Source organism: Miniopterus schreibersii (assembly GCF_964146895.1).
Source record: "Miniopterus schreibersii genome assembly, chromosome: 2".
NCBI classification, from domain to species: Eukaryota; Metazoa; Chordata; class Mammalia; order Chiroptera; family Miniopteridae; genus Miniopterus; species Miniopterus schreibersii.
The window spans coordinates 136,050,530-136,068,302 of record NC_138102.1 but is presented as its reverse complement, the minus strand read 5'-3'; positions in this window follow the sequence as shown (position 1 = coordinate 136,068,302).

Here is a 17,773-nt window from a genome sequence, read left to right as displayed (position 1 = left end):
TAATCTGACCTTTGACCAGTGCCATTCCATGTGGGAAAATGGAACAGGGGAGAATTAGTACTTTCTCCAGGCTACCTCTTGTTTATACTATCTTAGTAAGTGATTAAAGGCTGGACCATTATATTGGTTTTGGCTTTTTGTCTTAATTGGCTATTTCAATATCTGGTAGCTTAGCTCTACCCAGCTTAGGAAAGCTCCTATCAGAAAGGAAACCAAAATTGACAAACCTTTGGCCAGACTGACCAAGAAAAAATAAGAATGTTAAAATTACTAAAATCAAGAATGAAAGAGGGAACATTGCTATCAACATTACAAAAATAGAAAAGCATTATAAGGCAAAACCATAAACAATTATATGTCAACAAATTAAATAACCTAGATGAAATGGCAAAACCCCAGAAAGACACAAACAACTGAAATTGACTCAAGAAGATATAGAGCCCTGGCCAGTGTGGCTCAGTTGGTTAGAGTGTTGTTCTATGCACCAGAGGGCCATGGATTCAGTTCCTGGACAGGGCACATACCTAGTTTGTGGATTCAATCCCTAGTTGGGTCATGTATGGGAGGCAGCTGATGGATGTTTCTCTCTCACATCGATGCTTCTTTCACATCGATGTTTCTCTCTCTCTCTTTCTCTCTCTCCCCCTTCCTCTCTCTCTCTCAAATCAATGAAAAAAGATATGTTATAGAAAATCTAAATAGACCTCAAGTAAAGAGATTTAATCAGTAATCAATAAACTTTCCCCAAAGAAAATTCCAGGACTGAGGGCTTCATTGGTGAAATCCACAGACATTTAAGGGAGAATTAACAATACTTCGCTTTGCAAACTCTTCCAAAAAATAAAAGAGGAGGGAACACTTCTCAAATTACTCCATTAGGCCAGTACTACACTGATAACAAAAACAGATAAAGATATCACAAGAAGAGCCAATTATAGACCAATATCTTTTATGAATATAAATGCAAAAATTCCCAACAAAATATGAGAAAACTAATCCACCAATGCATGAAGAGAATTATACAAAGTAACCAAGTGGGATTTGTCCCAGGAATGCAAGTTTGGTTCAACATATGAAAATCTAACAATGTAATATGACAATTAATAAAATAAAAGTAAAACCACAAGATTATTTCAATGTATCCTTTTAAATCATTTGACAAAATCCAACTCCATTTCATGATAAAACATTCAATACACCAGGACAGAAGGGAATTTCCTCAGCTTGATAAAGGGCTTTTATAAAAGCCCCACAGCTAACATTATACTTAATGGTGAAAGAGTGAATGTTTTCCCCTAAGGCAAGGATGTCCATTCTTGCCACCTCTATTCAAAATGTTATTAGAGGTTATGACCAAGGAAATTAGGCTAGAACAGGAAAAGGATCTCTATTTACAGATGATATAATCTTATACATAGAAAATCCTAAGAAATCCCCCCCGAACTATTAGAGCTAATAAATGAGTTCAACAAGTTTACAGGATAAAAGATCAATATAAAAATAAATTCTAGCCCTAGCCGGTCTGGCCCAGTGGTTAGAGCATCAGCCTGCGGACCAAAGAGTCCTGGGTTCAATTCTGGCCTGGGGTACGTACCTTGGTTGCAAGTTTGGCCCCGGTGGGGGCTCGAGCAGGAGGCAACCAATCAATGTGTCTATCCCATATCAATGTTTCTCCCTCTCTCTCCCCCTTCCACTCTCTCTGAAAAAACAATGGGAAAAAAATCTATTTCCATGCACTTGCAATGGACAATCCAAAATGGAAATTAAGAAAATTTAACCTTAGGAACACATTTAACTAAAGAAGTATAAAACTTGTACATTCATAAATTACAAAACGTTATTAAAAAAAACACACAAATAAATTGAAAGGCATCTATGTATATGGATTGGAAGACTTACAATTGTTAAGATGGCAATAGTCCTCAAAGTGATTCCTACAGATTCAGTGTAATCCATATCAAAATCCTAGATGTGTTTTTGCAGAAGTTTACAGGCTGATCCTAAAATTCACATGAATATGCAAGATATACAGGTTGTAAAAGAAGATTTTTGGAGGACCCACATTTCAAAATTTCTACGAAATTATAGTGATCAAAGCTGTGTGGTACTTACCTAACAACCAATATATAAACCCATGAAATTACAGATATTAATTCTTACATCTATTGTCAATTATTTTTAACAAGTGTGCCAAGATAATTCAATACAAAAGAATAGCCTTTTTCACAACTAGTGCTGTGAAAACTGGATGTCCACATGCACAAGAATAAAGCTGGACCTCTACCTACATCATACCATATAAAAACTAATTCAAAGAAATCAAAGGCTAAATGCAAGGGTTGAAAATATAAAATTCTCAAAAGAAATCATAGGCACATATTTTTGTGACCTTAGATTAGGCAATGGTTTCTTACATATGACAACAAAAGCACAGTAAGTAAAGAAGACAGATAAATTGTATTTCATCAAACTTAAAAAATTTTGTGTTTTGAAGGACACTATCAAGAAAGTAAAAAGATAACCCATACAATGAGAGAAAATATTTTTAAATTACATTTCTGATATGAAGCTTTTGTTCTGAATATATAAAGTAGTCTTATAACTCAATAATAAAAATTAAAAAGTGGGCAAATGATTTGAACAGCTATTTCTGAAAAGAATATTATCAAGTGCCTAATAATCCCACGAAAAGATGTTCAGCATCATTGGTCATTAGGGAAGTGCAAATCAAAACCACAATGAAACACCACTTTATACTCATTGGGATGGCTGTAATCTAAAGACAAACCAAAACAGAAAATAGCAAGTGTTGGGAGGATGTGGCAAAACCGGAACCCTCACACACTGCTCGTGGCATTATAAAATAGTACAGCCACTGTGGGAAACAGTTTGGTGGTTCCTCAAAATGGTCAACATAGAAGTACTGTATGAGGCAGCAACTTTACTCCTAGATGTATGAAAGAACAGAAAACATATACGTGCACAAAATTTGTGCATGAATTTCTCACAGCAACATTATTTATAATAGCCAAAACATCCCAACTGCCTTTCCAATGAAGAATAAATTTTTTTAAATGTATATCCACAAAAAGGAATACTATTTGGCCATAAAAAAGAATAAAGCTCTGAAATAGTCTACAACAGGAATGTACCTGGAAACATTATGCTAAGTGAAAGAAGCTGGACACAGAGGTCACATGTTGTATGGTACTGTTTATAAGAAAAGTCCAGAATAGGCAAATAGAGACAAAGAGTAGTTATTAAAAGGCCGGAGGGAGGAAGAATGGGGGGTGATGGCTAACAGGTATGGGGTTCCTTTTGTGGGTGATAGTGATGGCTGCACAACTTTGTAGGTCTGTTAACATCCACTGGGTTGTACACTTTAAAATGATGAATTTTATTGTGCATAAATTCTATCTCAACAAGAAAAGAATTAATGCTGGTTTGCATCAAACTTTGTTACCATAATTTAATTGAGCTATAGCTAGTGAATTTTTATTTTATATAATTTTCTTACTAGGCATATTTCTTATGCTTGGTTTTTTTGCTCTTTATAAGCAAACACATTAGTGTAATCATTGTCATTGTCATTCTATAGCTCTCTACGTGAAACAGGCAGAAGGAAACCTCTACAGACAATCTGAAGCAGACAAAATAGACAAAATAATATGTAGCAGCTAATGGAAATTATAAAAGATGTAAAGCAAAAATATTTATAGAGATTAGTGATGTTTGGGGATAGGATTCTCTGTGTGTGCTCTTGTGTGTGCACGTGTATGTGCGAGTGTGTGTGTCTTGAAAAGATCATGAATAAAAGATGGCTTTCTTATTAATTTGGGGGATGTGCACAACCAGAGATTTATCAGCAACAAGGTAACTAGTGGATTAGTTCTAAAGTGGAAGATTCTTTGGTTCTGTTTTTAAAGAAAGATCTATGATTAATCAGTTTCCCATCATGTGCCACATTCATAGGGGTCCATGAGCTCATGAAAAAAAATGATAAAGAGTAATAACTGCTAAAATTTTATAGTGCATTACCTAGTTGTATTAGGAAAGTCTTCATTTTGCTTTAATGATTTCTCCTAAATAATACAATAATTAATATATTCACAGCAATTATTTCTATACTTTTTCCACCCACACAATGCTCATTTTTAAAAAATCAGATAACTTGAGTTAATAGAATATTCTTTTTAAATTAACCACAGTCTTTATTTGCAGCATCAAATATAAATAAATAAATGTGACTCATTCTATAGTTATTTTAGTTCTAAAAAAGATACTATCTAGTTAATGCAAAATTTCAATATTGTCATAAAGATTTCTCTAACTTATTATTGAATATTTTAATAATGTTTTTCCTTATTAGGTATAATTAGAGTAATGCTCCATTCTTAATTAAATGATTCTTATTTATTCATGTTAAAGTTTTGATACTAAGCTGTATGGGTTTCTAATATTTATTGTGGAGAATTTTTTTTTATTCTTATATCTGTTGGAGAAGGTAATCAAGGGGCGTTGACCCTCAGATTGGACTCAGGCAACTGGGGGCTCCTCACTTCATCTCCTGTCCTTGGAATATATGTGTGCTCTGCCCACCACTCCCACAGTGGGAGTTGATGAAAGGCAGGGCCTTGAGAGAGTAAGGTGTTGTTGAGACCCTCTGGACGGTATAAAGGACTCAACTGAGTTAAGACTTTATAAAAACTTTTCCAATTCTTGAGGGCAGGTGCAAAGATCTACCCATTTTGCAGTCTCCCGAGACACGCCTCCTAAGTTCGTTAAACCTTACACCTACCAATCTGAGTGGGCGGCCTCTTTCTTGGGTCTCCCCCAGCCCGATTTCAGGTTACACTCGGGGAAGCCCCAGAGGAGATTGCAAGGAAAGATATCTATGTCAACCATGTGATTATTTCTACTGTTCTCTCTTTTGAAAGTGATGTTTTAGAGGGTTTTCTAGGCATCATAGGGGACTAAAATCAATTATAGTGCATTGTTCCTTTCCGAGAAGAAATGAAGTAAAACTGGCATCCTTACTGCATCCTTACTTTTACCTGTGCTGCACAGTTTCACTTTGGTTCCTGCATCCTGCGTGATTGGTTATAAAATGAATGAGAAATGAATGACCATTAGCTTTGGAGGGAAACGTGGAAAAAAAGAAACAGCAGGTAGGTAAATTAAGGAGGCAGAAAGAGAAAGGGGGATTGAGAGCCAAACAAGTTAGGACTGGTTTTCATTTAACTGAAAAAGAAAGGTGAAAAAAATCTCATAATCTTAGCTTTGAATTAAAAAATAAAAACTGTACACAGGAACTGGGATATATTAATGTGTGCTGAACTTATAGATGATTCCTACAAGCCTTTGGGCACCTAACAGAATCCTTGACACCCAACGTTTCACCAGAATATGTGAAGGTGAGGATGGGTCTACAATGGGCTGCAAAGCATTATCAAGTTATTTGATCAAAGCCTATAAGTCATGAATCATGGATATTTAACTTTATTTTTCTATTTTATAACAGTTAAAGTTTTTCAGGAGTAAAAGACACATCAGGAAGTGAGGAGGAGAGGAATGACTAGGCCTAGCACAGAAGATTTTTAGGGCAGTAAAAAACTCTGTGTGATATTATAATGATGGACACGTGTGATTACACATTTGTCCAAACCCATAGAATGTACGGCACTGAGAGTGAACCCTAATGTAAGCTATGGACTTTGAGTGACGGTGACGTGTCAATGTAGCTTCATCAATTGCAACAAATGTACCATTCTCGTGGTGGATGTTAAAATGGGGAAATGTGTACATGTGTAGGCCTGGGGGCATATGGGACATCTCTGTGCTTTTCTTTCAATTTTGTGTAAGCTTGAAACTGCTCTAAAAATACAGTCTTTTAAAAAAGATAATTTACACTAAAAACAATTTTTCAGTGTTATTTTATAGGAAAACATGTAAATGAATTTTTTAAATTGGGTTAATATCTATGCAATACTCTTTATGTAAGTATAAGTTGTTCTGCAATCTGACAAAATGATAAAATTGTTATAGGTAAGGAGCCAACTGGTTTCTCTAAGTCCACAAGAGCATGCTCTCCTTTAACTATATATTAGTTATCTTTTGCTATTACAAATTACCCAAAACTTAGCAAGTTAAAACAACAGGTTAGCTGGTTTAGAGTGACTTGGGTGGTTGCATCAAAACATCTAGGGCTGTAGTCATCTCCAGGCTTAATCAGGGCTGAAGAATGAGCCTCTCACCTCACTTGCAGGGTTGTTGGCAGGGCTGTGAAGCGGCAGTGGTTCTATGAAAGACCGGTCAAGTGAACGAAAAAACAAGCCACGAACTGGGAGAAAATATCTGCAAAAGACATCTGGTAAAATGCTATTATCCAAAATTTACAAAGAACTCTTGAAGCTCAACAATAAGAAAATGATTAGATTTAAAAATGGACCAAGGACCTTAACAAACACCTCATGATATAAGCCATTCTTTTTGTAACTTAGTCTTGGCAGTGATATCCCATTGCTCTACCACATTCTATTTATTAGAGGTGAATTAGTAAGTCCAACTCACACTCAAGAGGAGGGCATTCTCAAGAGAATGGTTACCAAGGGACAGGATCATTGGTGTGCTTCTTAGAGGCTGCCATAGGTTGATAGGAAGTCAAGCCACACAGAACTATACTCTTGTCTGGAGAGAAAATGAGAACTTCTGAGTTTCCACTTTGGCAACTGGATAATAGATAATAATGTCATTTATTAAGCAAGAGTAAGGCCGGGTTTGAAGAAAGAGATCGTGAGTTCAGTCATGGCTATGGTTAAGTCGATTACGCTCATGGTTAATCTGAGGCGTCTAGCTGGAGATGTTGAGTTGGCCATTGGTTAGACGTGCGTGGAGTTCGGAGGGAGGTTTGGGATGGAGAAACGCACTTGAAAGTACTCATAATGTAGATGGTAAATAAAGATATGGGCATGAATAAAATCATGAGGGAGACGATAGAAAGTAAGATGAGGAAGGGAACAGATGTAAAGCCTTGACTAGCTCAAGATTAAAAGCCAAGTAAAGGCCAGTGATCTAGCAAAGGACATGGAGAGGAATTAGTCCCAGGGGTTGAAGATACGGGGGGTGAGGTGGGTGGTAGGTGGAAGGTAGGGTGGTGATACCAAAGCCCAGGGTAGAGTGCTTCGAAAAAGATACTCTACCATTTCAAATGCCGCTGAGGCAGTCAAATAACAGGAGAGCAGAGATGCCCATGGGCTTCACTGTAGGAGGAAGGAGAGCGGGAGAAGCTCAGGCTGGAGCGAGGAGAGGAGGGAGCGGCGGGGAGGCAAATCCCCGAGTAACTGCGACTCATCCGAGGCTCTGTAAAGGGGGAAAACACAGCAACCGTCCAAAGGGACGTTAAGTCCAAAGGCGGTGGCTTCTTCCTAATAGGAAAGTGAATTGCATGTGTTTAAATGACTGTGGGAAGGGAGCAAGGGAAAGAAATGAAAAGAGCATGAAAGAAAGAAACAGAATAGTGACTAGTGTGAGTTCTAGAGAAACTGGGAGACGGGGAGCCATAGCAGATGGGGGGCATCTGCAGGACTCCAAGAAGCGGGGACGGAGGCACAGGAGATGGGAGGTCAGGGTGCAGGGAGGGTTACAGAGCCGGCGGCGGGAAAGCGACGGCTTTTCCCGCCTGTGGTCTCACCCCGTCTGTGAAGCAGAAGAGGCCCCGTGCCCCTGGGATGACGCCGGGGAGAAAGCCCGGTCAGCAGCTGCCGGTCAGTCTCAGGGAAGCTGCGCAGGGGGAGTGAACAGAGCTGTCACCGACCGCCTCGCCCTTCACAGAAAGCCAGTCCCGGGCCAGGCTGTGACCGGGACCTGGGCCACTGCTCTCCCATTTCCAACCTCTTCTCCCCCCTCAGCTCTTTTGTCCATCTCCTGAGGCTTCAGCCATCATGAAAGGAGCCTAACAGAGGAGCCCACCGGGGTGCGGGCGACTTGCCTGATAGTGCCACTCGGGAGCGTTTGCATTTAAAAGGAAGGTGCCCACAGAGGCTGGTGCTTGGCCCGACCCCGGACAGTGGAGGGCCAGTGAAGACACATGGCTCGGCTGACGGCCGAGTTTGGGCAGACAGCTCCACCACTCGCCGGCTATACGACTTACCTGGGCCTCAGCCTTCTCAGCTGTAAAATGTGAATGCAAACGCTTAATTTTAAAGGTTTATAGAGCCTTGGCATGTTCTACACGACGCTCCTGGCACTCAGCCGCTCTTACTATGCTCAGGGAAAACAGGAGCGGCTCCCACCGCCACCAGCACCACTGCGATCAACGCGGTTATTACTACTCATGTTGTATTTCTGATCATCAGAGGAACTTTTTCTGAAATAATGCCATATAAATCATCACCAGTAGGGGTAGGGGTCAGTTTAGTCATTTGTTGAGTATGACTGAGGGCCCGTGTGACTCCCCAGGCTCACATTCAACACAAGAGGGCGAGAATGCAAATCGTCACAGGACAGTGTGCCGAGCAGGACGCCGGGGAGAGAGGACAATGTTGTGGGAGCACAGAGGACGGCACGCTGACTGCGCGGGAGAACTGGAGGAGGCGTCACAAAGATGGAAAGGTTGAGATGGGTTTTGAAGGATGAGTAGGAGTTTGCTAGGTAAAAAGGAGGTGGTTACAGATAATGGGAACAGCGCGGTGAAAGGGTCACTGATCAAGAAAAAATACACTTATTATGCAGTTTCAAACCCCTCCAGGATTTCTGTGCCTTCAATCTAGGACTTTTTTCCTGAGAAATAGTTCCCCAATGAATGAGAGAAATGAATTTTTGTTAGAAATAACTGACAAACATCTACTACCTTGAGACAAAGGATATAAAGAAACACAGTTTTGGTTTAATGAGGTATTGACAGGCAAACAAATTCCCTTCATACAAATGCTTTTATCGTGGTAGAGCTATGGGGCTGATCTCTAGTCCACATGGAGAAATGGAAGCCGGCTCTGGCAAACACGGTTAGCTGCCCCCGGTATTTCCTCTTCTCATACAGTAACAAAATCCCCAATATTTAGTTGATTATATCATCACCTGAACACAGATTTTATTTCTCAGTCTTTTCTGCTGTGGATAATATTACTTAATTTTAAAGGTTTTATAGAGATTTGACATGTTATATATATCACCAAAACACAGTTTTATTTCCCAGTCTTTTCTGCTGCTCATTGTGGTAAAGTATCTGAATTGTGGCCAGTAACAAGTGTAGGGAAGTGTTGTGGCAATTTGGGGGATGTTTTCTTTAAGGGAAAGTGCTCCTTGCAGTGCTTCTGCGATGACTGGGACTTTATCTTGAACTCTAAGGGTCATGTTAGCTCACGTTCTGGAAGAGAAAGCTGGAAGCAGCCTAGGGCCCACAGGACTGCAGAGTAACGGGTCTGATTCTTAATTGTCCTTATATGCAAAATTAAATGTTATGTTATATTGCTATAGTATTTAAGCAACTGTTCTTTAAAACAACTGTAACCAACCCATTATTTAAACTAATACTTCAATTAGCAAATAAAACTACTTCTTGCCTGGCTGGGTGTGGCTCAGCGGTTGAGCATCTACCTAGGATCCAGGCGATCGGGGTTCGACTCCCAGTCAGGGCGCATGCCCGGGTTGCGGGCTCATCTCCAGTTGGGGGCGTGCAGGAGGCAGCCGATCAATGACGATTCTCTCATCATTGATGTTTTTCTCTCTCTCTCTCCCTTCCTCTCTCTAAAATCAATAAAGATAACATTTATTTTTTAAAAAACCCCACATAAACTCTTCTTCTTTTGTAAAGTTTTAGATTGGTTCTATATTTCTATATTCTTATGTCTACTCAAAGGGCCGTCGTTTTTAGTTGGTAGAATTTTCCCTTCTAAAGGACATTGTAATAATTACTCGATAAAAGCAAATAAATAGAAAAGGAACCCATTTTAGTTCTACATAAAAAACTAAATATGTGTTTCTTCCCCTGAACTTCTCTAAAATTGTAATTTAACTGTCTGGCTACCCATTTTGAATCTTCCAGCCTGTGAGTTAAGTTCTTCCCCTGGATTAACTCATTCAATCCTCCCAGCAGCTCTATGAAGTGGCTGCTATTTTCAGCCCCATTTTGAAGCCGCTCACAGAAGTTAAATTGACTAATGCCTCACAGCTGGAAAGTGATGGACTCAGGCTTTCAGCCCAGGCAGCCTGACTCCACGGCGTAACTATTAAATGCCACTCTCACCCCTCCGCAGGTATGGGCAGTCCTGCAGGCTGTAATTGGGGCTTGTCCTTGGTAGGAGAAATATAAGTGGAAACAGGCAAGTAAATGACTTGGCATGAGCCATTCTTGCGGATCTATTCCTTAGTTCTCAGATTTTCTGAGATATTTACAAACTGAACTCCTCTTTTGCCCCAGTGACTTCATTTTCTGTAACCCTGCTCTGCATAGTCAGACACTGGGACCTGACATGTGTGGATCATTTGCTGTCCAGAATTGTCTTCTTTCCATTCTCCTTGGACTACCCTACCATTTTCAGTCTTAACTTCAGATTCCTCTTCTCTTTCTTTCTCTCTCTGGAAAAGCCAGTCTCTGGTTTGGAACTTTTGTTCTGATTTCATACTTAGCCTGGCTTTTGGATCTGTCTAGATTTTTATTGACTGTTGACCTTATTTGCAGACCCAAATTTTAGACACTTAGGACTGAGAACAGTGAATTTGGTGGATACTTTGATTCTACACTAAAAGTACAGTTACTTTGTCACTGTTGGTCACAGTCTAGACATCCATTGGCTGGATACATTCAGCCTTTTCTTCCTCAAACTTTCATTAAGCACTAGTCATGTGCCAGGCATTGTGCTGTGTGCTGAGGTAAGACCACGAGTCAATTGGTTCTCGCCCTTACAGAATAGTTACAATAGTAAACCCAAGACAGTAAGCAGTAGTTTCAATAGCAAACATGTTTCCAAGGGTAAATTAAAAAGTTACAAAGCTGTGGGGAGAGAATAGAGCAAGGAAATCATCAACTGTCTGTGGTGAGTGGAGCTTGAGCTGAGTTTCAAAAGGTGTATGGTTCACCAGGTTGACAAGGGAAGAGACGGTAGGTACTATGAGCAAAAGAGCAGAATTTCCAAAGGCACAGAAACATAAGCGAAAGCTCAGCGTGGGACAAAGGGAATAGTCAGAGCCCTTATGGAAGAGGAGTTTTGGGTTACATCAGGAAATGCCTCATATGCCATGCAAAGGAGTTTGGGCTTTGGAGGGATTTGGGCAAGCCAATAAAATGATGGGATTTGCCAGGTTTACCCACTGCTTTAGGCTTCTGCACATCAACCTACCACCAGGCTAGTGAACACAGCGAAGTGATTAATGAGCTCTGTGACCACCCAGAAAACATTCCTGGCAGCTGCAGGCCCCAAGATACATTTTGGAATCTGCTTCTCTGGCAACATTCAGGTCAGAAATAAGTGTATTTTTGAGAGTTCTGCTGCTGCCTCAGTCACATCTCTTCTTTCTGCCCTGTCACTGTAGTATAGCTGGTTCCTTCTTCCTGTGGATTATTTTCAGGCCTTGAAATTAAAGATCAATTGATACAAAGAAGGTTTATTTTTCCTCAGCTTTGAGGTGAACTGAGATTGTGCAAATGAAAAAATAATTTGGTGGCACACACCAATTCCCATTGGCAAGAACTGCAAGAATGTATTATTTCCCTGTGAAATAACAATCGTTTATTCAAATGGAAAATGACAATGCATGCTTGAGAATGGCATGCCGACACGCCTTCAGACCCCTTCAGCCTAGTGCTCACCTTCCGATGATGCCAGCAAGGGACACTCAGGGAGGTCCTGGAGTTACCCTCCCTGCCTGCAAACCTCAGGGCTGCTGGATAGAGCCAACCACACTTGGTAAACGCAACAGCTTTATTTCCATGAGCACTTAACCTCCTGTGTCATTTTGCCTCTTCTGACAGCACTGAAATATGTAGCACGTTAGTCCCAGGGATTTTCCAGGACAGTGTAATTAATATAGAATCCTTTGCAGCAAGTAGGAAGTACCCAAGTCCGAATTTTGGAAGTTGGAGAAATAGTTTGGTTCTGAAACATCAGATGACTGTATAATACTCTGTTCGTTTGGGGCTTTCTAATCTAGCTTAAGGGAGCTGCTCCCTGTTGCCATCTTTTCAAACATGAGAACAGCACTTCCCTCACATTTTACAGTGATTGAAATTCCCAGTTCTTCTACTCAGGCCAAAGAAAAGAGCACAAGTGAGAAAATAATGTTCCAGGGACAAGATACACATTTTTGCTCGATGCAGCAATACCAAGAATTGAGTATCAAGACAAGGGTTAGCTCCCTGGATTTAAAAATAAAATAAAATAAATGCAGAGGTAGTTACACGAGGAAATGAAATGCTGGCGAGCAGAAGCAGCAGGGAAGATTTCATATCGGATAGTAACTGTTTCTGAGACGATTTGGATGTCTTCTTGCAGCAGTAATTGGAAATTAAATATTCCCATAGAAAGGAGAGGCACCCGCTTGCAGCTTTATGTTCTATTATTTCTGCTTCTATCCTTTGATGTCTGATTTCCATGTGCTTGGAATAATTCATGAGAATGACTTTAAAATTTCAGGGAAAAAAGTAATGCGTGAGAGCTTGCGCTATCTGCTAAAGCTGGTAGCATAAAAAAAGCAATGATTTTAGAGTCAGAAGTCCAAAGCACAGGGCCCCACTTCATTTCAAACTGTGCACCTTTGGACAATTCATTCCCCTTTCTGAAACTCAGTCATGTGCTCTGTACAATCACGTGGCAAGGGGCTGGTGTTTGGGAATCAGTAAGGACCCTGCTAGATTTAATGTTCTACGATCATTTATGACGTTTTAGATTAAATGTACATGAACTTAAACAAGAAGAAAGGCAGAAATGAAGGGGACTGCCATTAATACCTTTGGGGATGGTGGAATCACACATGAAAAAGTGGAGTAGCTCTTTCCCCACGCCCTAGGCTGTAATAAGCAAGCATGCATTTAAAAATGAAACTTTGGCGCATAGTGAAGCTCATAGGCAGGAGTGGAGAAGACACCGAGCCACGGCCTTGGGAGCAGTGGAGGTCCTAATGCAATCCGTCCCTCTGGTTCCTGTGTATCTGGCACTTGCAGAGGGAGATTACGACTCACAAGGGGGACCCTTTCCTCCATCCCACAGACCTCAATCTTCTCACTAATATTCTAGATCAGTGGGGGCCCACTTTCATCCGCCTTGGAGAGCCAAGTCATTTCCTGGCTGGGGAGAAATGGGTATCTAAAATGGGCTTGAGCAATGAAAGAAAAATATGCCCTCTAAGGTCCTGGGACATGGGGCTTCAAGGAGGTCCAAGGATAGGTTTTAGGTTGTTCCAAATGAATTTTCTTTCATTTTATTTTTATTGCCTTGAAAATTATCTTTTGAGTGAATTGTTGTCAAATTAATAAGGCCTAATTATTAAAGTATTTTTAAGGCAACTGGACAGTGGCTGAGGCATAGACAGTTTAATGACAGGTGCAATTCATTTTTGCCATGTCACGATGCCTAGAATAATTTTTCTTTGATAAATATTAGGAAAAATGATATATTCTACCATGACGACTATAAATATCTCATTACAGATTGCTCATACGAGGTACAGCTCACGTTAGAAAATGTCAAAGAAAAAAATGGTACAATGAGACGTACCGATCATTTGGTTTTACACTCATTGCCCAACATTCTGTGACATAAATAGTGCTTCTTGAGCAGTAGCGCTCTTGCCAAAAGAAGCATACACTCCACTAAGCATGTTTCCAATGTATATTAATCAATGTGGATTTCAGGAGAAAAAAAGCTCAATTTGAAAATGTTGAAATTTTACACTTTTTTTCATTTACCACCATCAGAAACTTAACAACGAGTTCAAGCAGAAAAAAAGAAATGACTACCGTCATATTAGATATCAGATTGGACTTAAAGGAGAGAAATTGCCTGGGCCCCAGAAAACCTAGAATAAGAGACATTAACACTACTTGAAATTTTCTCCCCTCCCCTCCCCTCCCCTCCCCTCCCCTCCCCTCCCCTCCCCTCCCCTCCCCTCCCCTCCCCTCCCCTCCCCTCCCCTCCCCTCCCCTCCCCTCCCCTCCCCTCCCCTCCCCTCCCCTCCCCTCCCCTCCCCTCCCCTCCCCTCCCCTCCTCTCCCTTCCCCTTTTTTTGTTTTCTTTCTTTTCTTACTGTGCTCACTTCTGTCCATCTACCTTCATTCTACTGTCTGCAGATCAGCTTCCACCATTTTTCTGGCCTGTGTTCTACATGATGGAAAATATTGCCCCAACATACCCATGTTTTTAATAATATGAAAAAGTTCAGCAACCCAGAAAGGATCTGATTTTTCTGTACAGTACCAGCTCCAAAATTCCCAGGCAGTGACCCGCTTGACTGGGTGTGGAGCAGGCGTGTACGCAGAGGCCACTGAGACCAGCGTTGCAGGAACGGAGCTGTTTCTGCTGCCACCAGTGGATGAAAGGGGTGATGTCAAGTTTGAGAAAAGGCGCCGGTATTACTTAGTATCACTGCATAGAAATGTACCGTACGCCCTTGCCCCCTCCCTGCACATGTATAGTGTTCTTCTCTACACACAACTCCGAAAACGTCCTGCTTAAAATTCGCTAACTTTCGCAGGTGAAAACCCAAACAGTGGGGTTTGGGCCCCAACTCATAACTTTGGCTGCATCCTGACATAGTGACCTAGGCAATGGTTCTCTGTGGCCAGGTGTCCTAGTTCTGTTCCATCTCAATCACTTATATGGTTCCTCACAACATGTAACATAAACAATAAACAATGGTGGGGGAAGTAATAATAAAACTTACATTTGGTCAAAAGAATGAAAACATTGCAATGGAAATTGGTCACCAGTTCAGAGCATATCTTGGTAGAAAGGGGTAGGAAGTAAATCATAGGATGAGCAAATAAATATCCTGACCATTCAAGTTAACGCTCTTCTTTGGAAGTGAAGTGAGTTCCTTGTTAATTCCACCCACTGATCAGAGGGTTTCCTGTGATACGTGTCCTTTAGGAGCTGCATTTGAGGTTGGCTAAATCACCTTTGTCATTCACTTCTTATTAGTGCTTGTACTTGGGCCTTGCCTTACTGGGTTTCCTGGAAACACAACTCGGTCAAATTCATTTGAGAGAATTCTATTTTCAAATAACCAACGGAAGAAATATTGTTTAGTTGTACTCGTTGACTCTCTAGCCTGACTGGCTCTTGTTTTCATGGATTCTGCTTTATAGCACCAGACTTTAGGATTTATCCCATCCCTTTTTCAGTTTAAGGATCTTTCTCATGGATGGAAAAAAAATAGGTTGGAACAGGGAAGTCTGTGCCTTATTCTGTAATGAGCCCTCTAAACCCAGGGAATATTCTAGCTCCAGCAGAAAGTGCTTTCAAAGAGAGGGGTCATCACTGTGTCAACCCCTGCAATATTGGTGTTTTGGGGGGTGCCTTAAGTTTTCTGGGACCTCCCAGATATTTTCAGTTTGATTTCTAGAATTCAACTTGTTTTAATTGCAGAACAGAATGCAACTCAGGAATTGGTTCTTGCAATTCAGCAAAGTAAAAGGTTATCTGACCCCCAGCTGGTCAAAGGCAGAGGTCACAAACATGCACTATTGTCCTTGAGCTGCTTTCAGCTGAGCCACCTTGAAGTGGACATTATCCCTTTTGTGAAAAACCCCTAATGAAGCCTGACCGAAGTAGCCAAAATACTAAAATATTCTGAGATTTGTCACCAAGCCCCCTAAAAATCCTGTATACAAGGTACAATAAAAGTTGGAATAGATAACCAACTGCTTTGCTGCTGTAGCTATATCAATTCTCTTCCTGGTCCTAGATGAGGGATTCCCACCATCCTCACCCTACTTCCATTCAGCCAATGTCTGTAGTTAACATTCTTTCTTGGGAAAATAACTGGTTCACATCTGTACAGTGGAATACTACTCAACAATTTAAAAAAGCACCAGAATGAAGATTTGACTCAATGCTGCAAAAGTATGGATGTCAAAAACATTATGTGAATAGAAGATGTAAAGCATGGAAATACACACTGCGTGATTTCATTTATATTAATCACAAAATGAGGCAACACTCATCTCTGGTCAGGCCGGTCTGAAGTTGATTGCCTCTGCATGGGGGTTGGAGAACTTCCTGGAAGCACATAAGCAAATATCCTGAGGTGATGAAAAGTTTCAGTATCTTGTTTTGGGTAGTTGTGGTGGCATTGTAATTAACCTAGTTATAAATAACAGGAAAGGAGCAAAGGGAAGACCAAATATTATAGGCATGCCATGTATGCAGCTTTTCTAGGAAGCTGCAGTGTAACAGTCTCCAGGAAGCCACAGGTCTATTTCCCACAGATGGCTGGGGGAAGGGACTGGACAGGGGGAAAACAGGCATGCTCAGTCAAGTCTGGGTGACACCTGGGAACATTGGTCAGAGTAGGCGTGGCCACTGCAATCTTGGGAAGATCTGAGACTGTTTAACCCCTGAACAAAGGAGCAATTCTTGCTTTCTTGGTTTCCGGCACTCTTGGGACTCTTGCTGCAGGGGGCATGCTCTCTTGACTCCTCTGTGTCCACCCACATGGCTCATGGTCATGAGGACCCCACACAATGGACTGAAGGACTGCAACTAGCCTGATGCTGTACCAGACCCAACTCCACCATGGAAAGGAAGCTTCGGCTGCTGGCTTTGCTTCTTGCTCTACTGAATCCCCAGCTGCACATTTTCCAGGTCTGGGTTAAGGGAAATGGGACTTTGGAAACCCAGAGATGTAATTCCATGCAAATAAAAGTCACACACCCTCCCTTGGAAGTCTCAGAAAATTCTCTTTCTAGAGATATCGTAAGGACCCTGTCCACAGCACCCAGTGGGGAAGGGGATTCCCCACTTCCCCCTGTAATAGTTGTTACGTAGATGCTTACAGATGTGAAGACTAATCTAACTAAACACTTAAGATCTATGAATTTGTAAATCATACCTCAATTTTTTAAAAAGCAACTATCTTTTCCATTAGATGCAACACAAATCTTACTCAAGTTAGCTTCAGGAAAAAAAAAAAAAAGGATCGATAATAGGGATTTGAGAGCATTTCAAGGAAAACAGGAGGAATGTAGTTGAGCCTAAAGAATGAGTTGGAACCAGGGACTGGAATGCTCTCAGGACTCTCAGTCTCCCACTAAAGCTAATCTCTTTTTAAAATTAAATTTATTGGGGTGACATGGGATAATAGGATCCTATAGGTTTCAAGTGTACATTTCTATGATACGAGATCTATATATTGCACTGTGTGCCCACCACCCAAAGTCAGATCATCTTCTGTCACCATATATTAGGCCCCTTTACCCTCACCCCCCACCCTGCGGCTTCCCTTCCCTTTCTCTCCTTACCTTCCTCTACTCCTCAGATCCAACTAGTGGAAAACAAAGACAAAAGGAGTTCCTAAGTATTACCTGTTACAGGATCATTCAATCCTTCATTCAGCAAATATATATGGATATTGATTGCCATAACATATCAAGTACTCTTTTTAAAAATATATATGTCTTTACTGATTTCAGAGAGAGGAAGGGAGAGGGAGAGAGGGAGATAGAAACATCAGTGATGAGAGAGTCATCAGTCGGCTGCCTCCAGCACACTCCCGACTGGGGATCGAGCCCGAAACCCAAGCATGTGCCCTGGCCGGGAATTGAACTGTGACCTCTTGGACCA